At 44.3% G+C, this 26,524-nt stretch overlaps 1 long non-coding RNA gene across 2 annotated transcripts in view; it reads right to left on the bottom strand.

Moving 5' to 3' along the window:
* Positions 1 to 10,719: 10,719 nt before the first annotated feature.
* The window catches only part of LOC130358326 (uncharacterized), a 29,115-nt gene continuing 13,310 nt past the window's right edge, over positions 10,720 to 26,524 (bottom strand). For both annotated transcript variants that reach the window (XR_008889469.1, XR_008889468.1), the window contains exon 3: positions 10,720 to 10,858. This is a non-coding gene — a long non-coding RNA (uncharacterized LOC130358326). The remainder of the gene's footprint in view (positions 10,859 to 26,524) is intronic.

The following is a 26,524-nucleotide window of genomic DNA, read 5'->3' on the forward strand; positions in this document are numbered from 1 at the left end:
TTGAGCAGTGTATAATTAATTAAGAAAATTAGCATGGCCAGAATTTTTTGGCAAGAAAGGTAGCAACCCTAGCTTAAACTATGGACAATTTCGGCAGGACCACACTTAGTTGCCTTCCCATCAACATGTGGTAACCAAACTTTTTGCTTCTATCCCCTTATTGTCCAGCAAATGTGAAAAATACACAGAATTGAGGACTCCCAGAAATTATTTTATCACTATTGAGGTCCTGAACCACCAAAACCAAAGACTGAGGCATCATCTCACTGGCAACCAGAAACCAATGTGTAAAACCACTTGGGAACATAGACTAAGGCATTTAGTCAATGGAAAAAAGGAACCAAGTTGCTAACCTACTGAACATATTGACTAGAGTAGGAAAACTTGGACCAATATTCTGGAGCATGGCATAAAGTCACTGTAGACCTGGAACCAAGATTTTGAAACACTTAAAATATGGACTAAAATGTCATATAATTTGGAAAAAGAAATCCAGGACTTTATCCACTAAAACCATGGACTGAGACATAAAATCATTGGAAACCCATAATTGAAATTTTATGCCTGGACTGTCCGACATCAAACCACTGGAAACCAGGAATCAAGATAGGTAGGAAACAGTGCAGACCTGTACACTCCAAAAACCAGTTTCCTATCTACTTGAATCATTAACCCTAAATGGAAGCCCCTAACAAGCCAGAGGGTCAAAACCAAAGTTCTGCTCAGTACACAATCAGAAGGCAAAAGCAAGATCAGGTCAAGGGTAGAAATCAGGTCAGGTCTGAAATGCAGGGTACAGGTATAAGGACGGGCAAGCTGGTGACAAGTAAGAACCACAATCTTACAATCTCAGCTAGGGAGATTCCCATTTAAATAACCCACTGCTGGGTTGTGCCCTCACCTAGGGATAAGCTGTGCCGGCCCTGTCACACAGCAATAAGAAATGCTGCCAGATGTGCCTAGTGAGTACAAGAGGCAGCATTGAAACCAAGAAATGTGACATCAAATTGTTTTGGGGAAACCACTAAAACCATGGACTAAGGCAATGATTGGAAAGGACCAAAGTCTTAAACCACTAGATTACAATCAGGGATCTTTTTCAAGAGGGCTCAGTGGCTACATACAAACAATGGATCAGCCATACTGTTAAGATATAGCGTGCTTACATTGGGGGATGGATGATTTTGTAAACAATCCACCTCCTATGGAAAACGTATGCAGATCTGACAAAAAATGTTTATGTTCCAATCCCTTCTAACCACAGATAATGAGTCTGCCCTTGAATAACTAGTATCAGAATATTCAGAATAATAAAGTATATTTTTGTGCCCCCGATTCCCCTGTGGGAGGTTTTGTTAATTATTCTTTTGGTGCTAATATATCATAAAACTTTCTGGAAGCAATTTTCTATGTTGAAGTTGATTGCCTCTTAAGCAGCGGTGGGTCTGAAGGTCAATCAATAGCCTTTAGTATTGCGCTAGGATACAATTACTTTGCAGCCACTTTTGTTAACAAGGTTTAGAATGACTTGATGATATGTTTTATTCTCCACATAAGGACCTGAGACTGACATTATTTCTTGTTTGCTTTGGAAAGGTAGTCCTGTTAAGTGGATCCACAAATTAGATCAATTTGCACTATGAGCACAGTACACCTACGAAACCCTCCAGTGAGGGCAAATGAAAAAAAAAAAAAAAGAATATTGGTTTTGTTTAACTTGAATACTTTGCATTAACAAAGTTTATCTCAAATTCAAGTATATCTGTATATGTCAGATGCCTACCAATCCCTAGAATGATTGGGAAGAAGGTAGCTGGCTAGCTAAGTAGGTAAGGAGGTATATAATCAAGTAGCTAGGTAGATAGGTAGGCAGCTATGTAGGTATTGAGCCAGACGGCAAGGTATGTGGATAAATAGGTAGGTAGTTAAAGGGGTTATCCAGTAATAGGAAAACAGACAGACAGTTTTTGAAATAAATGAGCTCTGTCTTTCTTTTTCTGGATAACCCCTTTAATTAAGTATGGGGGTAGTTAAATAGAAAGCTATGTTAGTATGTAGCCAGATAGCTAGGTAAGTAGCTATGTAGATAGGTACATAGCTAGGTGCGTAAATAGGCAGGTAGGTAAATAGGTAGGTTGGTAGATAAGTAAGTAGATAAATTATAAGGTATAACATATATAGGCACAAATGGCTCTCACCTCTGAGGAATTATCCTTCCTGCACAGATGACCTGGAACAAGGCCAACCATAATCCTTCACAGAAACAAAAGGTCCAGCAGAGCAGAGTTTCTTAACCCCTTAATGACCACGGACGTATATTTACGTTCGTGGCCAGCCCTGTTATGTGAAGCGCCATCAGGAGCTGAGCACACTTCATACCTGGCAGGTCCTGGTTGCTATCAGCAACCAGGACCCACAGCTAATACCGGACATCGCTGATCAGGCTGACCCTTTAGAACCCTTTAGATGCCGCAATCAAAATTGATTGCGGCATCTAAAACGGGAGAAAACAGTTGCTGGTTAGCTCAGTGGGCTGTTCGGGACCGCCACTGTGAAATTGTGGCAAACAGCTGAGAGGACAGCGGGAGGCTCCTTACCTTGCTCCTTGCTGTCCGATTGGCATTCTATTGCTCCAAGCCTAGCCATGCAGTCTGGAGCAGAAGAGCATCGATAACACTGATCAATGCTATGCTGTGGCATAGCATTGGACAGTGTATGCAATCAAAGAATTGCATGTAATAGTCCCTTATGGGGACTAAAAAAAAGTGTTAAAAAAAAGCCCTTCAGTAAAAAAAAGTTTGAATCACCCCCCTTGGTATCCCAGCGTGCGTAAATGTCCGAACTATAAAAATATAATGTTAATTAAACCACATGGTCAATGGTTTCTCCGCAAATTTTGTGTTGAAATGATTGATGTCATTACAAAGTACAATTGGTGGTGCAAAAAATAAGCCCTCACATGCGTCTATAGATGCAAAATTGAAAGTGTTCTGATTTTTAGAAGGTGAGGTGGAAAATTCGAAAGTGCAAAAATGAAAATGGTCCTTAAGGGGTTAAAACTTAATCTTTATTTCTGTCTATATAAAATCACAGGAGTCCACACAACGCTGTTAGAACTGACATGTTTTGGTCTTCAGTGTCCTTATTTATAGATCTATCTAACATGTCAGATCTACCAGTGTTTTGTAGACTCCTGTATGGATGGAAATAAAGAATATGATTTAATGAACTCTTTTCTGCTGGAATTTTTTTTTCTGTGAAAAATAAGTAGGTAGGTAGGTAAACATGTGGATATGTAGGTTGATGTGGGTAGCTCTGTAGCCAGGTAGGTAGCAATGCAGATTGGTAGCCAGATAGGTAGTTAAGCAGGATGGTATCTCCACAATCCCCACAGGTGTTGTTGTGCCTGTCCCACACACTGCACTTTGAATATACAATAAAGTCGCTGACATATATTGTAATAAATAAGACGTCAGATTAGACTCTTTTACACCAGGCCAATCCCACTTTGGTAAAATAGGTGCCCCTGCCATAAAGAGGCAAAAAGTTGCACACTTTTGTGCAAATTAGGGCTTGTGCAAACCTAGACTTTCTAAACCTGCTGAAATACTGTACCAATACAGATACTATGTAGATAAAGCTGAATATGACCAATTATCACCATATAAGGCCCAAATAATATTGTCACGCCAGGAACGCTTCTACTTAATAGTTACTGAATAATACAGCTGTACTGTTACTGTATGAAACCATCATACACAGACCAATAACCACCACACAGTGACCATGTAATGGTAAGTATCAGTGTTATATAGAGGGTCTCCAGCCAATATAAGTGATTACAGTGCAGTTTTAGGCACCTCCCTTGCACCATTATTTTTAGTTATTTCCAAGATTTTGTCTATGCTGGAAGCTTCTCACCAAGTGGGGTCTATCGTGAATGCAGTTAATTTCTGTAACATTTTCTGGACATTGCTGACCTGGCCTAGTGTAGAGGATTCAGATACTGGTAGTTAAGGCGTGGTAGATTTTGTGAAATCATTTTAGTTGGGCTTTCTTATTGAATCAAAACTTGTTGCACCATTTTTTTACTGAGTTCCGAGCTGAAATTTTGTAAAGCAAGTATTTGCATATGCAATATTGACGCATTCTTTATTGGGATTTTAGGAAATTTCTGTTAAAATTACACAATTGCAGTTAAACAGGCTATTATTAGAGCGATTTTGTTAATGATGTTAATTTTACTTTAAAACATGTGCATTTGTAGAATGCAATAATAATATCTTATTATGTGTGATATGCATTTACCCGCCCACATTTTTTTTTTATTCGAAATTTCCACAAAATGTAAACATTTTGGGGTGAAATTAAAAAAAAAAGTGTCTCGAAAGCAAATTTTTTTTTTTTTTTATAGTATTGCACCTATTTTAGCATTGATGCTGGATTAAAGGGATTTTACTATACATTTATACATATACATATAATCTAAAATATCTACAAATTGGCATATACGCAACACTCGAGAATACTTCGGCCCCTTCTACTTATAATTACAACCCTTGTATAAAAAGTCTTTAGTTGTTAATTCTTCTAGAGTATTTAATGTGATTTCATCGTTTATTCCTCAGCGGGGGTTCTCCGGTTGCCAGGTTAGTTAAAATGTTTTCAGAGTTGTCAAACAGCAGGGAGAGTTCACAGCTTTATATAAATACTGCACGTCAAAGTCATGGTACTACCTCTACATGTAAAACTTAAAGAGGCTTTTGATATATTTTGCCAAAAAATGAAGGAAGCGATGAAGAAAGAAGTGTAGAAGAAAGGGAAGTAGGAACAGAAGCAGTGAAAGAAGCAGATGATAAGGAGGCCATGACACTGAGCCAAAAGTATGCGCCCCCTTTAAGGAGTACTCTGACGAAAATGTACCTATCTATTATCCACAGGATAGGTTATAAGCAGCTGGGGCCCACCACGATCTCCAGGATGGGACCTTGGCACTCTCAGTGAGGAGCACGTGTCATCTTCCGGGAGGGCCACCATCAGGGGGGGTACAACCCATACTCCTGTAAGGGGCCCGGAGCTTCAGGGAGGCCCGGCCGACCCTGTCTTTTTTTTTTTTTGCTTGTAAGTGAGTGACTGTGTCTGTCACTCACTGACTGCTGGGGGCCCGACACTGTACACTGCATGCTGATTGATTGACTGACTACATACAGTCAGAATGCAGCAGCGCTCCTCTGCCACACATACCTCCGGGGCCGGCGGCCACTGCCTCTTTAAATCTGCAGTGGCCGGTGCATTGCCATAGAATGTAATTTGCCATAGAATGAAATGTTCCGCCTTCATCACATCCTATTGGCTCACACTTGTCACGTGACATATTTAAACGTCACGCATCGTGCACAGCAGTCTCAGTTTGGCTATCACAGGGAGAGGATCTCCTCTCCCTGTGATAGCTGAGGCTGCACGGAGCTCACATGGGCTCCCCTCCCCATCGTCTGCCCACTCGCCGGTAAAAAATAAAAAAAAACAAGCACAGTTCACACTGCTGCTGTCCAACTTCCTCCAGCCACCGGCGCCGGTGTGAGCTGTATACAGTTTAGAGCAGGCCATGACCTCTGCCCCGAGCCGATGACATCAATCATCAGCGCCTGCCCTGTGGAGAAGATAGGACGCGACTCAACTGTTAAAGATGGCTGCGTGGGACATGGTGTGTATCTTTTTTTTTGTTATTTTTTGTACGTGGGGTCGGGGTGTATGTATGGGAACCACACACATCATGTTACACCAGTGTGCCCCCAGCTGTTGCAAAACTACACTCCCAGCATGCCCAAACGCTGTCAGGGCATGCTGGGAGTTGTAGTTTTGCAATAGCTGGAGGCACACTGGTAGGGAAATACTGTCCTAGCCTATTCAGAATACACATCATGTTACACCAGTGTTCCCCAACCAGTGTGCCTCCAGCTGTTGCAAAACTACAACTCCCAGCATGCCCTGACAGCCTTTGGGCATGCTGGGAGTGTAGTTTTGCAACATCTGGAGGCACACTGGTTGGGAAACACTGTGCTAGCATATTCAGCATACACATTATGTTAAACCAATGTTTTCCAACCAGTGTGCCTCCAGCTGTTGCAAAACTACACCTTCCAGCATGCCCAAAGGCTGTCAGGGCATGCTGGGAGTTGTAGTTTTGCAACAGCTGGAGACACACTGATTGGTAAACACTGTTCTAGCCAATTCAGTATTTCACAAACAAAGAGAAGTGCTTCCCAACCAGGGTGTCTCCAGCTGTATCAAAACTACAACTCCCAGCATGCCCAGACAGCGTTTGGCTGTCCGGGCATGCTGGGAGTTGTAGTTTTGCAACAGCTGGAGACACCCTGGTTGAGAAACACTGTATTACCCATGCTACTTTCTGAGAGTTTTATTCCACCGCCTGCTGCCTACCTACCTGAGTGTAATCCCACCTACGTATCCACCAGTCTTCCTGTCTTCCTACCTAGCTACCTACCTACCAGGCAACCTAGCTAACTACCTACCTACATGTCTTCATACCTACCTGGCAATCTATCTATCTACCTACCTGGCTATACCTACCTGTTTTTATACCTGACTACCTACCTGGCTATCTTTCTACCAAATTACCTGCCAACCAAGCTACCTAACTATTTGGCTACCTGGCTATCTTTCTACCAAACTACCTGCCAACCTAGCAACCTACCTATTTGGGTACCTGGCTATCTCCCTGGCAACCTAACTGCATACCTACCTGGCTGTCTTTCTTCCTTCCTACCTACCTACCTAACTAGCTAGCTACCTACCACACTACCCAGGGAAATGTTTTGCATCGAAGCCCTGTGGTTTCAAGCTACTCCCCTGGGGAGCAATATGAGGGGGGTAATATAGAAAGGGGAGCAATATCAGGGGGTAATATAAAAAGGTGGAGCATTATGAGCAGCATAATATACAATGGGGACAAAATGAGTGGGGATAATATACAATGGGGGCAATATGAGGAGATAACATACAATGGGGGCAATATGAGGGGGATCATATACAGTGAAGGGCAATGTGAGGGGCATAAAATACTATGGGGGCAATATGAGGGGCATCCCAGACTACAAGCTGTGTAAGGGGCCCCAAAATTTCTGATGGCAGCCCTGTCTACCGGTAGATGGCACACACTCTATTCATTTCTATGGAGCACCGATGATGTCTGAGTGCTGTACTCTGGTCTTTTTGGCGCTGCCATATAAATCAATGGAGTGCATGCCGGCTGCAGATGGAGCTCCTCACTCATCCTCCCGCGATCATCCCCTATCATGGGGAGACAGTAAACCTAGGCACTGGAAGGAACACTGGAAACACATGCATGGAGCATACGTTATAATCTGCACCACACTGCAAAGGCCAGGGTTTTTTATGGGCTGATTAGAAACAGCACTCTAAACTAGCCTTGAGCTGAGTAGTGATGTTTACTGATGAGTCACCTTTTCAAAAATACGGTTTTACTGGTTTGCAAAAAGTTCTGATTCTGACCAAACCAGTTCTGTCCGAACCCGTGCTTCACCAATAGCCCAAATACATGTTTATAACACTGTCTAGGAGCCCTAAAAGCCTTGTATAACACTGTATGGTGTATGGTCACCTAGGATGGTGTCTTTGGACCTCTAAGCTGTTTGTAAGGCAAAGTTAATTTCAAAGTTTTTGAAACATGTATGGCTATGGGTACATTGATGTTACCCGGTGGTAACTAACAGGTTGAATAAAACACACACTGCATTTTGATGTTGTTTAAAATATATATCCAAAAATGCTTGCTGCCTTCCAGTGTTTCTATGCACACAGGAGTATCGGTAGAAACAATGTTTTTTTTCTGAGTGGTCCAAAAATGATACCTTTTTTGAAGTAGCAACGGGTTTTGTGCCTGGAAACTAAAGGAGAAATGAGGTTTTACAAGCTGTGAAAAATTATTCCCATTTTGGGATGAAGCAAAACGATTGGTGTCCTAAAAAGTCCCCAAATATAACAACAACAACAAAAAAAAAACCTTTATGCAGCTTCTTCACATTAAATGAAACATGTAAAACATAAAACAACCTGGGACACTTAAACTTTCAGTGAAAACAGATTTTGCATTGACAGAACAGATGCATAACAATCTTAGCTACTTAACTTCAATTATTATATATGTAGCTCCTACTCTTATCTGTGTTGTTCACTGCCTCCTGTCCCTCATAGAGATCTTCACCTAACACCTGTTATCTCTAAAATGGCTGCTGGAGCTATGTGCATAGATTTAGAGAACTGTTTGAAAGGTCATGTCATTCTTCCTCTTTCTCCTTTCTGATGGGTAGCTGATATTATTTTAACAGGATCTGCCGAACTGAACCGTCCGAAGTTTGAGTTTTTGTCGAATAACTAACCTGTGAGACAACTGCCCTGAACAAACTAACAGACAAGGGAAGACTAGTTCCTTTTTTTGCTCCCTACTCACCAGCATACAATCTTGTCTATAAAAAATATGACTAAGAAGAGTCATAAAATGAGTCAAATCTAATATTGTTGTATGTACATCACATCTGCCAAGCTCTATAATCCTAATAAATTAGATGAAATTTGTGTGTTTGTCACCTTCTCATAAGGTTATGCTTTTTTTTTCAGTGCAGGGAGATAGAAAGTCAGGATGTTATCATTTATCTCTATGTCTCATACAGGGAAATTGTAGAACTTTATTGGAAAAATCAAGTACCGATTGCTGTAAAAACAAATAGATAATTAAGAAAAAAAAGTTAAAGAAGTCTCATGCCTGAAATTACAGAAAAACGTATCCCCTATCCTGCGGATAGGGGATACGTTTTTCAGTAATTTCAGGCATGAGACTTCTCTTTTAATGCAAAATGTTGGACCTACCCTAACAAAGGTCATAAATAACCCCACAGTATATATAGGCCCTATGATTATAAAACCTGCCCGTATTTACTACATAAACAGAAAACTATTTTAATATTAAAGGGGTTATCCAGGAATAGAAAACAAAATATTTAAAAAACCAACACCCGTCTGTCTACAGGTTGGGTGGGGTTCAGCAGCTCAGTTCCATTGAAGTGAATGGAGCCAAGTTGTAATACCACAAACAACCTGGAGACAAACGCGGAGCTGTTCCTGAAAGAAATTAGCTCTGGTTTTTCTATTCCTGGATAACCCCTTTCACTACATACTAGTAATGAATTCTGTAATTGTCTTTAAAATTATGTCTTATTTGAGTCTTTATTTGGAAAACTGAGCAAATATTAGAACCTGTATCATTGATTCCGTTGCCTTACATAGCGCATCAGATGAATGGCCCGAGAGTATTGCTTTCGATAGCCTCTGTATTCTCCACGGATCTCATTATCCAAATTGTTGAATTTGTGTTGACGTAAGGCTTCTTATAAAGCTCTCATTGAGGGAACAAGGCCCAATTACAAGAATTAGGCCTTCTTTTTAGCATTATTCTGAAGTACGGACTTCATCTCGCACATGTGTTTTTGTAATTCTGGCTTAAAAAAAGACATCAAATAAATATTTGTAGCGTCTGAACCAAGTTTATGTTTGTTCTTTGATGTTTTCCTATAGGAAATAATTATATGTAGAAAATTGGCATCTAATCATTTCCAATGTAAGATCACCTGGCTTATGATCTGCACAGACTCCCAATTTACTTTCTCAAAATTACGGCATAAACTATTGGTGAAACTTCACACTAACAAAATATAACCAATGACCCCCCACCCCCACCACCACCCCCCAAAAATATAAATAAAAATAATTTTTACTATTGTCAAATCTGTCATGGAGCTGTTAGTGTCTTCTACTTTAACACCTTGTTGTCTTCTCATTCTGTCAGTGGACAGCAAGGCTCTGTCTATGGCCTAGGCCTAGTGTTTGGCCTAGACCAGCTCAGTATCATTTTTACCCTGTAAAAATTTCCGTTTTACCTCCCTGTTGATGTTACCTCTCTGCTATCTGGAGTTTCAGAGGGTGTCTTTAAAGGGAATATCCTGGTTTTTAAAAAAAAATGCTTGTCATCTATCTCCAGGTTGAGTGTGGTTCTGGAGCTCAGTTCCATTAAAGTGAATGAAGCCAAGTTGTAATACTACACACAACCTGAGGACAGGTGGGGAGTGTTTTTTTTAAAGAAATTAGCTCTGCTTTTCTATTCCTGGATAACCCCTTTAAGCTATCTTCACTCTGTAGAGTTTCTATTAGCTATACACTCTTTCTAGGTTGCCTACTATCAACTATCCCCACCTTCCAGAGCGCATCTCACATATCTATTTCAGCTACCTCCATCTTCTAGAGCATCTGTCAACTCTCTCCACCCTCTAAAGTGTCTAGAGTATTCTTTCTATCTCTAGACAATCTCTGTACTACCTCAACCTTCGCAAGAGTTCCCGAACCCAGTCCTCAATATCCACCAACATTTCAGGATTTGAACTTGTTGTAGAAAAGCATTAAACAGCGAAAAAGAGGACCAGTATGCGGCGCTTCATCGGAATAACAGTGAGTATCCAAGATAAATAAAAAATCTAGTTTAACAACGCGTTTCAAATCGTATTGAATTCTTCGTAAGCCTGTCTTGTCTGATGAAGAATTCGGTACAAATTTGAAACGCGTTGCTAATAAACAGGATTTTATATTTACCTTGGATACTGTTATTCCGATGAAGCGCCCAATACTGGTCCTCTTTTAGCGCTGTTAAGTGCTGGCGTATTCACGGTGGATCCAAAGCATATTACACGAGAGCGCACGTCTTCTTTCTCTTTTTCTTTTCAGATTTTGCAGGATTTGATTTTGTCTCTGTTTTATTCCAATAGATTAACTGGAAAACAAAACGAAATGTTGGCGTGCCTTTAGGATTAGGTTGGGGAACACTAGAGTACCTATCAGCTATATTTTTCTTTTACAGTATATTTTAGATATCTCCAGAGGTTCTATCAGCAGAGGGTGGTCACGTGTAGAGAATCTATCAGCTATCTTCACCTTATAGGATGTCATTGTTATATAGTGAGCAAGGTGGAAAAAAAACACATCACAATCAACCAAGGAGGAAAGAAGGTGGATAAAGGAAAGGGATATGGATGCATAAAGGGAAGGGGATGTGAGCAACCATAGATATGATCTTTATTTCTGCATATGCATTAACATTATTTACATTCCTTAGCTGTTTTCTGGTAACTAGACCACAAAATGGCAGTATATGTTCAAACCTCACCAAAACAGTGGATATTTTCAGAGTATTTTTCCAGTGGAGGGGCTTGTTCTCATCTTAAAAATGTAAAGGATTACTCCACCCACAGACATCTTATCCCCTATCCAAAAGATAGGGGAAAAGATGTCTGATTGCGGGGGGCCTGATGCTGGGACCCCCTGCGATCTCTGTGCTGCATCCAGCATTCTACACAGTATATTTAGATTTCTTGGTTTCCGTGGCCAGAGATGTCATGCCACGCCCCCCCCCCCCCCCTCCAGTCATGTCTATGGGAGGGGGCTTGGCGGCCGTCACGCCCCCTTCCATAGACATGAATGGAAGGGGCGTGGCATAGTGCAAGGGGTGGCCTGGAGTGATGTCTCCAGCAGTGGAAACCCAGTGTTCTGCACATACTGTTTAGAATGCTGGCTGCTACAGAGACTTCAGGGGGTCCCAGCAGCAGGGCCCCTGCGATCAGACATCTTATCCCCTATCCTTTGCATAGGGGATAAGATGTCTGTGGGCAGAGTAACTCTGTAAATGTTAAGTTTGCAAAAAAATCTTTGTACATGCCCTCATCATCATCCTCCTAGACCACAACCTCTTCTGTGGCCTTCCCTGTAGAACTCTTCTGCTGCTCCTATCCTTCCTTTACTCTTCTGCCTGACTACTCCACCTCTTCCATCATTCCTTTTACCTCTTAACTCTGCCTGTCCCTTCACTAACTATCCATTGCCCAACAAATTATTAAACTTTATTACAACTGACAGTAAGGTACAAGGGTGTCTACAACATGAACCTTCCTGATGCCTCCGCCCTGGCCCTCGAACTTTCCCCTCCATACATCTCTGCCTTGATCTCCTGATACCTTCCTAAATGTGATCTCCTGTCTAAAACCTGCCTGCCCCATTTATCTCTGCCCTAAGTACATTACCACATATAATTCCAATCCCCCTTCCATAGACCTCTTCTCTAATCTTCTAATAACCTGCAAACATAATATCCAGTCTCCTGTTCCCAACATGTCTGCCCTATTGTCCTCCTGATACCTCCCACCCAGGGGCGTAGCTAAAGAGGTCACACCGGGCCCTGGTACCTAAGGGGACCACAAAGCACATCTTCCCCATAAGAGACCAGTATTATAATTGGCATATAGGGGCCCTGTTGCAGGTTTTGCATCAGGGCCCAGAAGCTACAAGCTAAGCCTCTGCTTCCATAATCGCTGATCTTTGATGACTTAGTTCACTCCTCTCCAACTGGCTACTCTATCTATCACCATCTTCAAAATTCCTCTTGTAAATAGGAAGGAGATGGAGAGGAAGGGCAATAAGAGTCAGACTGTGACAAGGTCATAAGACATATGACTTGATTTAGCTGGGCCAACTCCATGAACTGGTCCACAAATAGTTTTTAGTGTGGGGAGGGGGGGGGGGATTCTGGCCATTTATTAGATGTTCCTAGTAGTTGGGTCTTAAAGGGGTACTCCGGTGGAAAATGTTTACTTTTTTAAATCAACTGGTGCCAGAAAGTTAAACAGATTTGTAAATTACTTCTATTAAAAAATCTTAATCCTTCCAGCACTTATTAGCTGCTGAATACTAAAGAGGAAATTATTTTCTTTTTGGAACACAGAGCTCTCTGCTGACATCTCTTTCCATTTTAAGAACTGTCCAGAGTAGGAGAAAATCCCCATAGCAAACATATCCTGCTCTGGACAGTTCCTAAAATGGACAGAGATGTCAGCAGAGAGCACTGTGCTCGTGATGTCAGCAGAGAGCTCTGTGTTCCAAAAAGAAAATAATTTCCTCTTTAGTATTCAGCAGCTAATAAGCACTGAAAGGATTAAGATTAGAAGTTATTTACAAACCTGTTTAACTTTCTGGCACCAGTTGATTTAAAAATAAAGTTTTCCGCCGGAGTACCCCTTTAAAGCTATCACAGACTACATACAGTATAAAGTCTGTGAAATCTTGGATTCATGATTTTGGAGTATTATGGTGGGTCTTGAAGGTCTAGATTTTGTCTTCCAAAATATTGCTAACTAAAGGTGAGAAAACTTTTCAAAAGTTTGGTTCTGCAGTTTCCCCACACTCTGACCAAAAATTCTGGTCTTGACTGAACCTGTACCTAACCAATAGCCAAAAATGTGTGTAAAACACTCTCTAAGAGCCCTAAAAGCCCTTTATAACACTGTTAGGTCACCTAGGATGCTTCTGTTGACTTCTGAGCTGCTTTTTAGGCAAAGTTAACTTCAAAGTTACAACAACATGTATGGCTATAGGAGAACGGATGGTACCCGGTTGTAACTAACATGTTAAATAAAAATACCCTGTACTACTAGAGTTATATATATAAATTTTTTTCTTTTTTTTTTTTTTTCTTTTTTATAAATCCAAAAATTATCCTTTTTTGGAGAGAGATGTCTGCCGGTGTTTATATGCACACAGAGGTATTGAAAGAAGCAATAGCTTTTTCCAAGTGGTCCAAAATGTATCCCTTTTGGGGAGTAGCAACAGGTTTTGTGTCTGGAAAGTGAAGAAGCGGTGGGTTTTTACAAGCTGTAAAACATGATCCCCATTTTGGGGTATAACAACAGGATTGACATCCAAGAAAGTGCACTAAAGTGGCATGAAACCATTCATGCGTCTTTTTCAAAATTAGTGCAAAACAAAAAAAAAACTGTCACACTTCACTTCCAATGAAAACAGATTTTGAACTGACAGAACAGATGCAGAATGCTCGCTGCTGCTTTACTACAATTATTATACAGGTGAAACTCGAAAAATGTTAATATAGTGCAAAGTTCATATCTTTCAGTAATGCAACTCAAAAGGTGAAACTAATATATGAGAGACACTCATTACATGCAAAGCGAGATAGTTCAAGCTGTGATTTGTCATAATTGTGATGATTATGGCTTACAGCTCATGAACCCCCCCCCATGGGAAGCCATGTCATCTGCTGGTATTGGTCCACTTCATTAAGGCCAGGGTCAACGCATTCATCTACGAGGAGATTTTGGAGCACTTCATGCTTCCTTTTTCTTTTAAGTTGCATTAATGAAACTGGATTTTTGCATGATATTTACATTTTTTGAGTTTCACTTGTATATGTGGCTCCTACTCCTATCTGTGTTGGTCATTGCTCACTGTCCCTCACAGAGATCTTCACCCAACACCAGCTAACTACAGGGTGGGCCATTTATATGAATACACCTTCATAAAATGGGAATGGTTGGTGATATTAACTTCCTGTTTGTGGCACATTAGTACATGTGAGGGGGGAAACTTTTCAAGATGGGTGTTGAACATGGCGGCCGTTTTGAAGTTACATAGTTAGTACGGTTGAAAAAAGACATATGTCCATCAAATTCAACCAGGGAATTGAAGGGTAGGGGTGTGGCGCGATATTGGGGAAGGGATGGGATTTTATATTTCTTCATAAGCATTAATGTTATTTTGTTCCAGGAATGTATCTAATCCTGTTTTAAAGCTGTTAATTTTTCCTGCTGTGACCAGTTCCGGAGGAAGTTTGTTCCATAAGTTCACAGTTCTCATGGTAAAGAAGGCGTGTCGCCCCTTGAGACTAAACTTTTTCTTCTCCAGACGGAGGGAGTGCCCCCTCGTCCTTTGGGGGGATTTTAACCTGGAACAGTTTTTCTCCATATTTTTTGTATGGGCCATTAATATACTTATATACGTTTATCATATCCCCCCTTAAACATCTCTTCTCAAGACTAAACTATTGTAACTCCTTTAATAGCTCCTCATAGCTAAGATGTTCCATGCCCCATATTAGTTTAGTCGCGCGTCTCTGCACCCTTTCCAGCTCCACAGTGTCCCTTTTATGTACAGGCGACCAAAACTGAACAGCATATTCCAGGGGAGGCCGTACCAATGCTTTTTAAAGGGGGAGTATTATGTCCCTGTCCCTCGAGTCCATGCCTCTTTTTATACATGACAATATCCTGCCGGTTGGCCATTTTGAATCCAACTTTAGTTTTTTCAATAGGAAGAGGGTCATGTGACACATCAAACTTATTGGGAATTTCACAAGAAAAACAATGATGTGCTTGGTTTTAACGTAACTTTATTCAGTCATGAGTTATTTACAAGTTTCTGACCACTTATAAATTGTGTTCAATGTGCTGCCCATTGTGTTGGATTGTCAATGCAACCCTCTTCTCCCACTCATCACACACTGATAGCAACACCGCAGGAGAAATGCTAGCACAGGCTTCCAGTATCCGTATACACTGCTATATACTACTATATACACCGCAGGAGAAATGCTAGCACAGGCTTCCAGTATCTGTATACACTGCTATATACTACTATATACACCGCAGGAGAAATGCTAGCACAGGCTTCCAGTATCCGTAGTTTCAGGTGCTGCAAATCTCGTATATTCACAGCATAGACAATTTCCTTCAAATGACCCCAAAGATAAAAGTGTAAGGGAGTGAGATCGGGAGACCTTGGGGGCCATTCAACTGGCCCACGATGACCAATCCACTTTCCAGGAAACTGTTCATCTAGGAATGCTCGGACCTGACACCCATAATGTGGTGGTGCATCATCTTGATGGGAAAACTCAGGGAACGTGCCAGCTTCAGTGCATAAAGAGGGAAACACATCATCATGTAGCAATTTCACATATCCAGTGGTCTTGAGGTTTCCATTGATGAAGAATGGCCCCACTATCTTTGTACCCCATATTCCACACCATACCATCAATTTTTGTGTTCCAACAGTCTTGGAGGGATCTATCCAATGTGGGTTAGTGTCAGACCAATAGCGGTGGTTTTGTTTGTTAACTTGACCATTCACATAAAAGTTTGCCTCATCACTGAACAAAATCTTCTGTGTAAACTGAGGGTCCTGTTCCAATTTTTGTTTTGCCCATTCTGCAGCACCTGAAACTACGGATACTGGAAGCCTGTGCCAGCATTTCTCCTGCGGTGTTGCTATCAGTGTGTGAAGAGTGGGAGAAGAGGGTTGCATTGACAATCACACACAATGGGCAGCACATTGAACACATTTTATAAGTGGTCAGAAACTTGTAAATAACTCATGAAAGAATAAAGTTACGTTAAAACCAAGCACATCATTGTTTTTCTTGTGAAATTCCCAATAAGTTTGATGTGTCACATGACCGCCTTCATGTTGGATTCAAAATGGCCGACTTCAAAATGGCCGCCATGGTCACCACCCATCTTGAAAAGTTTCCCCCCTCACATATACTACTGTGCCACAAACAGGAAGTTAATAACAACAACCATTCCCATTTTATTAAGGTGTACCCATATAAATGGCCCACACTGTATAATATAGCTGCTGAAATTCTGTGCATATGCTTTAATAGTGACTTTGACATTACCCCTATACTGTCTCCTGATTGGCTGGGAAAGCTGTTTGATTAGGCATTATGGGATTGTCTGAGGTAATGTGATCCTTTCTCCTTCAGCCCTTGGATTTTCGAGCATGCTGGGAGCTGTAGTTTTGCAACAGCTGGAAGTCCACAGCTTGGTGACCATTGCTGTAGACCTGTAGATTTACATAGAACCTGTATACACAGAACTGTATCAACAAATCCAAGCTATGGTTTTATTTATTTAGTTTATTTATTTATTTTAATTATCTGTATGGTAAGTGTAAATAAATGATCGGGGTTTACATCATTTTTTTTAATGGCAATAGATACATACAAATGAAGGATGGGAACAAAATATTGAATATCAGTCGCAATATAGTAACTTTTTCAAGTAAGTAGTTAAAAATGAGCGTCCTAAGTGTCGTATTCTTCGCATTTTTACCACTATCCAAAATTTTGCTCTGGAATCGATCTGGGACTCAACCACAAACTGTGTTTATTCAGCACTGGACATAATGTATATTCCATGCTGTGAAAAACACCATATAAAAATAAAACAGCTGTAGACTGTTGGCGCCAGACAGGTCAGATTAACACTACAGGAAAGTATCACACAATAGAAAAAAATATTTTAGGGGGGAGTTTAGCAAAGTAAAATATACACTAGTAATGCAGCATCATATAGGTACAGATCATGGCACATATGATATAGAGGAGGGGGATGCGTAGGATATAGCTACGCGCAGTCCTTGTACTATGACATAATTGTGTATTTTCCCTGTACTGTGACATCACTGTGTGTATTATCCCTGTAATGTGACATCACTGTGTATTATCCTTTTACTGTGACATCACTGTGTATTATCCCTGTACTGTGACATCACTGTTTATATTCTCCCTGTACTGTGACATCACTGTGTTTATTATCCCTGTACTGTGACATCACTGAGTATTATCCCTGTACTGTGACATCACTGTGTGTTATTTCTGTACTGTGACATCACTGTGTGTATTATCCCTGTATTGTGACATCACTGTGTATTATCCTTTTACTGTGACATCACTGTGTATTATCTCTGTACTGTGACATCACTGTGTATTATCTCTGTACTGTGACATCACTGTGTGTATTATCCATGTACTGTGACATCACTGTGTGTGTCATCCCTGTACTGTGACATCACTATGTTTATTATCCCTATACTGTGACATCCCTGTGTGTTATCCCTGTACTGTGACATCTCTATGTTTATTATCCCTATACTGTGACATCACTGTGTGTTATCCCTTTACTGTGACATCACTATGTGTATTATCCCTGTGCTGTGACATCACTGTGTGTATTATCCCTGTACTGTGACATCACTGTGTGTATTATCCTTTTACTGTGACTGTCACGATGCCGGCTGGCAGGAGGTGGATCCTCTGTGCCAGAGAGGGATTGGCGTGGACCGTGCTAGTGGACCGGTTCTAAGTCACTACTGGTTTTCACCAGAGCCCGCCGCAAAGCGGGATGGTCTTGCTGCGGCGGTAGTGACCAGGTCGTATCCACTAGCAACGGCTCAACCTCTCTGACTGCTGAAGATAGGCGCGGTACAAGGGAGTAGACAGAAGCAAGGTCGGATGTAGCAGAAGGTCGGGGCAGGCAGCAAGGATCGTAGTCAGGGGCAACGGCAGAAGGTCTGGAACATAGGCTAGGAACACACAAGGAAACGCTTTCACTGGCACAATGGCAACAAGATCCGGCGAGGGAGTGCAGGGGAAGTGAGGTATACATAGGGAGTGCACAGGTGAACACACTAATTAGAACCACTTGCGCCAATCAGCGGCGCAGTGGCCCTTTAAATCGCAGAGACCCGGCGCGCGCGCGCCCTAGGGAGCGGGGCCGCGCGCGCCGGGACAGGACCGACGGAGAGCGAGTCAGGTACGGGAGCCGGGGTGCGCATCGCGAGCGGGCGCCACCCGCATCGCGAATCGCATCCCGGCTGGAGGCGGTATCGCAGCGCACCGGGTCAGTGGATCTGACCGGAGCGCTGCAGTAGCGAGAGTGTAGCGAGCGCTCCGGGGAGGAGCGGGGACCCGGAGCGCTCGGCGTAACAGTACCCCCCCCCTTGGGTCTCCCCCTCTTCTTAGAGCCTGAGAACCTGAGGAGCAGACTTTTGTCTAGGATATTGTCCTCAGGTTCCCAGGATCTCTCTTCAGGACCACAACCCTCCCAATCGACCAAAAAAAAAGTTTTCCCTCTGACCTTCTTGGAGGCCAGTATCTCCTTTACGGAGAAGATGTCCGAGGAGCCAGAAACAGGAGTGGGAGAAACAAGTTTGGGAGAGAAACGGTTGATGATGAGTGGTTTAAGAAGAGAAACGTGAAAGGCATTAGGAATACGAAGAGAAGGAGGAAGAAGAAGTTTGTAAGAGACAGGATTAATCTGGCACAAAATTTTGAAAGGACCAAGATAGCGTGGTCCCAATTTGTAGCCAGGGACACGGAAGCGGACATATTTAGCGGAGAGCCATACCTTGTCTCCAGGAGAAAAAATGGGGGGAGCTCTTCTTTTCTTATCAGCAAACTTCTTCATGCGTGATGAAGCCTGTAAGAGAGAATTTTGGGTCTCTTTCCATATGGTGGAAAGATCACGAGATATTTCATCCACAGCGGGCAAACCAGAGGGCAAGGGAGTAGGGAGGGGGGGAAGAGGGTGACGGCCGTACACCACGAAAAATGGGGATTTGGAGGAAGATTCAGAGACTCTGAAGTTATACGAGAATTCGGCCCATGGTAGAAGATCTGCCCAGTCATCCTGGCGGGAGGAAACAAAATGCCGTAAATAATCACCCAGGACCTGGTTAATTCTTTCTACTTGCCCATTGGATTGAGGATGATAGGCAAAAGAAAAGTTTAATTTAATCTTGAGTTGTTTACAGAGAGCCCTCCAGAATTTAGACACGAATTGTACGCCTCTGTCCGAGACGATCTGCGTGGGCAACCCGTGAAGACGAAAAATGTGTACAAAAAATTTTTTGCCAACTGAGGCGCTGAAGGAAGACCAGGAAGAGGGATGAAATGTGCCATCTTGGAGAATCGATCAACGACCACCCAAACAACAGTGTTGCCACGGGATGGGGGTAAGTCTGTAATAAAGTCCATACCAATCAGAGACCAAGGCTGTTCGGGGACAGGCAGAGGATGAAGAAGACCAGCGGGCTTCTGGCGAGGAGTCTTATCCCGGGCACAGACAGTGCAGGCTCGCACAAAATCCACAACATCCGTCTCCAGAGTCGGCCACCAATAGAAACGAGAGATGAATTGCACGGATTTCTTGATGCCCGCATGACCTGCGAGATGGGAGGAGTGACCCCATTTGAGGATTCCGAGGCGTTGGCGTGGAGAGACGAAGGTCTTCCCTGGAGGAGTTTGCCTGATGGAGGCTGGAGAAGTGGAGATCAGGCAGTCAGGAGGAATGATGTGTTGCGGAGAGAGCTCTACTTCCGAGGCATCCGAGGAACGAGAGAGAGCATCGGCCCTAATGTTTTTATCGGCAGGCCGAAAGTGAATTTCAAAATTAAATCGGGCAAAGAACAGAGACCACCTGGCCTGGCGAGGATTCAGCCGTTGGGCAGACTGGAGATAGGAGAGGTTCTTGTGATCGGTGTAAATAATAACTGGAAATCTTGATCCCTCCAGCAGATGCCTCCATTCCTCAAGTGCTAATTTAATGGCTAGTAGCTCTCGATCCCCGATGGAGTAGTTCCTCTCCGCCGGAGAGAAGGTCCTAGAAAAAAAACCACAAGTAACAGCATGCCCGGAAGAATTTTTTTGTAGAAGGACCGCTCCAGCTCCTACTGAGGAGGCATCAACCTCCAATAGGAAGGGTTTAGATGGGTCAGGTCTGGAGAGCACGGGAGCCGAAGAAAAGGCAGACTTGAGCTGTTTAAAGGCGTCTTCCGCTTGAGGAGGCCATGACTTAGGATTGGCATTCTTTTTGGTTAAAGCCACGATAGGAGCCACAATGGTAGAAAAATGTGGAATAAATTGTCTGTAATAATTGGCGAACCCCAAAAAACGTTGGATAGCACGGAGTCCGGAGGGGCGTGGCCAATCTAAGACGGCAGAGAGTTTGTCTGGATCCATTTGTAGTCCCTGGCCAGAGACCAAGTATCCTAGGAAAGGAAGAGATTGACATTCAAACAGACATTTCTCCATTTTGGCATAAAGTTGATTGTCACGAAGTCTCTGAAGAACCATGCGGACATGCTGGCGGTGTTCTTCTAGGTTGGCAGAAAAAATCAGGATATCGTCCAGATACACAACAACACAGGAATATAAGAGATCACGAAAAATTTCATTAACAAAGTCTTGGAAGACGGCAGGGGCGTTGCACAGGCCAAAGGGCATGACCAGATACTCAAAGTGTCCATCTCTAGTGTTAAATGCCGTTTTCCATTCATCCCCCTCTCTGATGCGGATGAGATTATAAGCACCTCTTAAGTCCAGTTTGGTAAAGATGTGGGCACCTTGGAGGCGATCAAAGAGTTCAGAGATGAGAGGTAGGGGGTAGCGGTTCTTTACCGTGATTTTATTAAGACCGCGGTAGTCAATGCAAGGACGTAGGGAGCCATCTTTTTTGGACACAAAGAAAAATCCGGCTCCGGCAGGAGAGGAGGATTTGCGGATAAAGCCCTTTTTTAAATTTTCCTGGATGTACTCAGACATAGCAAGAGTCTCTGGGGCAGAGAGAGGATAAATTCTGCCCCGGGGTGGAGTAGTGCCCGGGAGGAGGTCAATAGGACAGTCATAAGGCCTGTGAGGAGGTAGAGTCTCAGCTTGTTTTTTGCAAAAAACATCCGCAAAGTCCATATAGGCCTTAGGGAGACCGGTTACAGGGGGAACCACAGGGTCACGGCAAGGAGAACTGGGAACCGGTTTAAGGCAGTCCTTGAAACAAGAGGAACCCCAACTCTTGATCTCCCCAGTGGACCAATCCAGGGTTGGGGAATGGTGTTGAAGCCAGGGTAGTCCGAGGAGAATTTCGGAAGTGCAATTGGGGAGGACCAAAAACTCAATTTTCTCGTGATGAGGTCCGATGCACATTAGGAGGGGCTCCGTGCGGAAACGTATGGTACAGTCTAATCTTTCATTGTTAACACAATTGATGTAGAGGGGTCTGGCGAGACTGGTCACCGGGATGTTGAACCTGTTGATGAGAGAGGCCAAAATAAAATTTCCTGCAGATCCGGAATCCAAGAAGGCCATAGTAGAGAAGGAGAAGGTAGAGGCAGATATCCGCACAGGCACAGTAAGACGTGGAGAAGCAGAGTTGACATCAAGGACTGTCTCACCTTTGTGCGGAGTCAGCGTACGTCTTTCCAGGCGGGGAGGACGGATAGGACAATCCTTCAGGAAGTGTTCGGTACCGGCACAGTACAGGCAGAGATTCTCCATGCGGCGTCGTGTCCTCTCTTGAGGTGTCAGGCGAGACCGGTCGACCTGCATAGCCTCCACGGCGGGAGGCACAGGAACGGATTGCAGGGGACCAGAGGAGAGAGGAGCCGGGGAGAAAAAACGCCTCGTGCGAACAAAGTCCATATCCTGGCGGAGCTCCTGACGCCTTTCGGAAAAACGCATGTCAATGCGAGTGGCTAGATGAATGAGTTCATGTAGGTTAGCAGGGATTTCTCGTGCGGCCAGAACATCTTTAATGTTGCTGGATAGGCCTTTTTTAAAGGTCGCGCAGAGGGCCTCATTATTCCAGGATAGTTCAGAAGCAAGAGTACGGAATTGTACGGCGTACTCGCCAACGGAAGAATTACCCTGGACCAGGTTCAACAGGGCAGTCTCAGCAGAAGAGGCTCGGGCAGGTTCCTCAAAGACACTTCGAATTTCCGAGAAGAAGGAGTGTACAGAGGCAGTGACGGGGTCATTGCGGTCCCAGAGCGGTGTGGCCCATGACAGAGCTTTTCCAGACAGAAGGCTGACTACGAAAGCCACCTTAGACCTTTCAGTAGGAAACTGGTCCGACATCATCTCCAAGTGCAGGGAACATTGAGAAAGAAAGCCACGGCAAAATTTAGAGTCCCCATCAAATTCATCCGGCAAGGATAGTCGTAGGCCTGAAGCGGCCACTCGCTGCGGAGGAGGTGCAGGAGCTGGCGGAGGAGATGATTGCTGAAGCTGTGGTTGTAGCTGCTGTAGCATCACGGTCAGTTGAGACAGCTGGTGGCCTTGTTGCGCTATCTGTTGTGACTGCTGGGCGACCACCGTGGTGAGGTCGGCGACAACTGGCAGAGGGATTTCAGCGGGATCCATGGCCGGATCTACTGTCACGATGCCGGCTGGCAGGAGGTGGATCTTCTGGCGTGGATCGTGCTAGTGGACCGGTTCTAAGTCAATACTGGTTTTCACCAGAGCCCGCCGCAAAGCGGGCGCCGGGTCTCTGCAATTTAAAGGGCCACTGCGCCACTGATTGGCGCAGTTGGCTTAATTAGTGTGTTCACCTGTGCACTCCCTATTTATACCTCACTTCCCCTGCACTCCCTCGCCGGATCTTGTTGCCATTGTGCCAGTGAAAGCGTTTCCTTGTGTGTTCCTAGCCTGTGTTCCAGACCTCCTGCCGTTGCCCCTGACTACGATCCTTGCTGCCTGCCCCGACCTTCTGCTACGTCCGACCTTGCTCTTGTCTACTCCCTTGTACCGCGCCTATCTTCAGCAGTCAGAGAGGTTGAGCCGTTGCTGGTGGATACGACCTGGTTGCTACCGCCGCTGCAAGACCATCCCGCTTTGCGGCGGACTCTGGTGAATACCAGTAGCAACTTAGAACCGGTCCACCAGCACGGTCCACGCCAATCCCTCTCTGGCACAGAGGATCCACCTCCTGCCAGCCGAAGCGTGACAGTAGATCCGGCCATGGATCCCGCTGAAGTCCCACTGCCAGTTGTCGCCGACCTCACCACGGTGGTCGCCCAGCAGTCGCAACAGATAGCGCAACAAGGCCACCAGCTGTCTCAACTGAACGTGATGCTACAGCAGCTACTACCACAGCTTCAGCAATCATCTCCTCCGCCAGCTCCTGCACCTCCTCCGCAGCGACTGGCCGCTTCCGGCCTACGATTATCCTTGCCGGATAAATTTGATGGGGACTCTAAGTTTTGCCGTGGCTTTCTTTCGCAATGTTCCCTGCACTTGGAGATGATGTCGGACCAGTTTCCTAATGAAAGGTCTAAGGTGGCTTTCGTAGTCAGCCTTCTGTCTGGGAAAGCTCTGTCATGGGCCACACCGCTCTGGGACCGCAATGACCCCGTCACTGCCTCTGTACACTCCTTCTTCACGGAGATTCGAAGTGTCTTTGAGGAACCTGCCCGAGCCTCTTCTGCTAAGACTGGACCTTTAAAAAAGGCCTATCCAGCAACATTAAAGATGTTCTGGCCGCACGAGAAATTCCTGCTAACCTGCATGAACTTATTCATCTGGCCACCCGCATTGACATGCGTTTTTCCGAAAGGCGTCAGGAGCTCCGCCAGGATATGGACTTTGTTCGCACGAGGCGTTTTTTCTCCCCGGCTACTCTCTCCTCTGGTCCTCTGCAATCCGTTCCTGTGCCTCCCGCCGTGGAGGCTATGCAAGTTTACCGGTCTCGCTTGACACCTCAAGAGAGGACACGACGCCGCATGGAGAATCTGTGCCTGTACTGTGCCGGTACCGAACACTTCTTGAAGGATTGTCCTATCCGTCCTCCCCGCCTGGAAAGACGTACGCTGACTCCGCACAAAGGTGAGACAGTTCTTGATGTCAACTCTGCTTCTCCACGCCTTACTGTGCCTGTGCGGATATCTTCCTCTACCTTCTCCTTCTCTACTATGGCCTTCTTGGATTCCGGATCTGCAGGAAATTTTATTTTGGCCTCCCTCATCAACAGGTTCAACATCCCGGTGACCAGTCTCGCCAGACCCCTCTACATCAATTCTGTTAACAATGAAAGATTGGACTGTACCATGCGTTACCGCACGGAACCTCTCCTAATGTGCATCGGACCTCATCACGAAAAAATTTAGTTTTTGGTCCTCTCCAACTGCACTTCCGAAATTCTTCTTGGATTACCGTGGCTTCAACGCCATTCCCCAACCCTTGATTGGTCCACAGGAGAAATCAAGAGCTGGGGTACTTCTTGTTTCAAGGACTGTCTTAAACCGGTTCCCAGTACTCCCTGCCATGACCCTGTGGTTCCCCCTGTAACCGGTCTTCCTAAGGCTTATATGGACTATGCTGACGTGTTTTGCAAAAAGCAAGCTGAGACTTTACCTCCTCACAGGCCTTATGACTGTCCTATTGACCTCCTCCCGGGTACTACTCCACCCCGGGGCAGAATTTATCCTCTGTCTGCCCCAGAGACTCTTGCCATGTCTGAATACATCCAGGAAAATTTAAAAAGGGGTTTATCTGCAAATCCTCCTCTCCTGCCGGAGCTGGATTTTTTTTTGTGTCCAAAAAAGATGGCTCCCTACGTCCTTGCATTGATTACCGCGGACTTAATAAAATCACGGTAAAGAACCGCTACCCCCTTCCTCTTATCTCGGAACTCTTTGATCGCCTACAAGGTGCCCACATCTTTACCAAACTGGACTTAAGAGGTGCTTATAATCTCATCCGCATCAGGGAGGGGGACGAATGGAAGACTGCATTTAACACCAGAGATGGACACTTTGAGTATCTGGTCATGCCCTTTGGCCTGTGCAACGCCCCTGCCGTCTTTCAAGACTTTGTTAATGAAATTTTTTGTGATCTCTTATATTCCTGTGTTGTGGTTTATCTGGACGATATTCTGATTTTTTCTGCCAACTTAGAAGAACACCGCCAGCATGTCCGCATGGTTCTTCAGAGACTTCGAGACAATCAACTTTATGCCAAAATGGAGAAATGTCTGTTTGAATGTCAATCTCTTCCTTTCCTAGGATACTTGGTCTCTGGCCAGGGATTACAAATGGACCCAGATAAACTCTCTGCTGTCTTAGATTGGCCACGCCCCTCCGGACTCCGTGCTATCCAACGTTTTTTGGGGTTCGCCAATTATTACAGACAATTTATTCCACACTTTTCCACTATTGTGGCTCCTATCGTGGCTTTAACCAAGAAAATTGCCAATCCCAAGTCCTGGTCTCCCCAAGCGGAAGACGCATTTAAACGTCTCAAGTCTGCCTTTTCTTCTGCTCCCGTGCTCTCCAGACCTGACCCATCTAAACCCTTCCTATTGGAGGTAGATGCCTCCTCAGTGGGAGCTGGAGCTGTCCTTCTACAAAAAAATTCTTCCGGGCATGCTGTTACTTGTGGTTTTTTTTCTAGGACCTTCTCTCCGGCGGAGAGAAACTACTCCATCGGGGATCGAGAACTACTGGCCATTAAATTGGCGCTTGAGGAATGGAGGCATTTGCTGGAGGGATCAAAATTTCCAGTTATCATATACACCGATCACAAGAATCTCTCCTATCTCCAGTCTGCCCAACGGCTGAACCCTCGCCAGGCCATGTGGTCGTTGTTCTTTGCCCGTTTTAACTTTGAAATTCATTTTCGTCCTGCCGACAAGAACATTAGGGCCGATGCCCTCTCTCGTTCCTCGGATGCCTCGGAAGTAGAGGTCTCTCCGCAACACATCATTCCTCCTGACTGTCTGATCTCCACTTCTCCAGCCTCCATCAGGCAAACTCCTCCAGGGAAGACCTTCGTTTCTCCACGCCAACGTCTCGGGATTCTCAAATGGGGACACTCCTCCCACCTCGCAGGCCATGCGGGCATCCAAAAATCCTTGCAACTCATCTCTCGTTTCTATTGGTGGCCGACTCTGGAGACGGATGTTGTTGATTTTGTGCGGGCCTGTACTGTCTGTGCCCGGGATAAGACTCCTCGCCAGAAGCCTGCTGGTCTCCTTCATCCTCT

Source organism: Hyla sarda, chromosome 2 (genome assembly GCF_029499605.1).
Source record: "Hyla sarda isolate aHylSar1 chromosome 2, aHylSar1.hap1, whole genome shotgun sequence".
NCBI lineage: Eukaryota > Metazoa > Chordata > Amphibia > Anura > Hylidae > Hyla > Hyla sarda.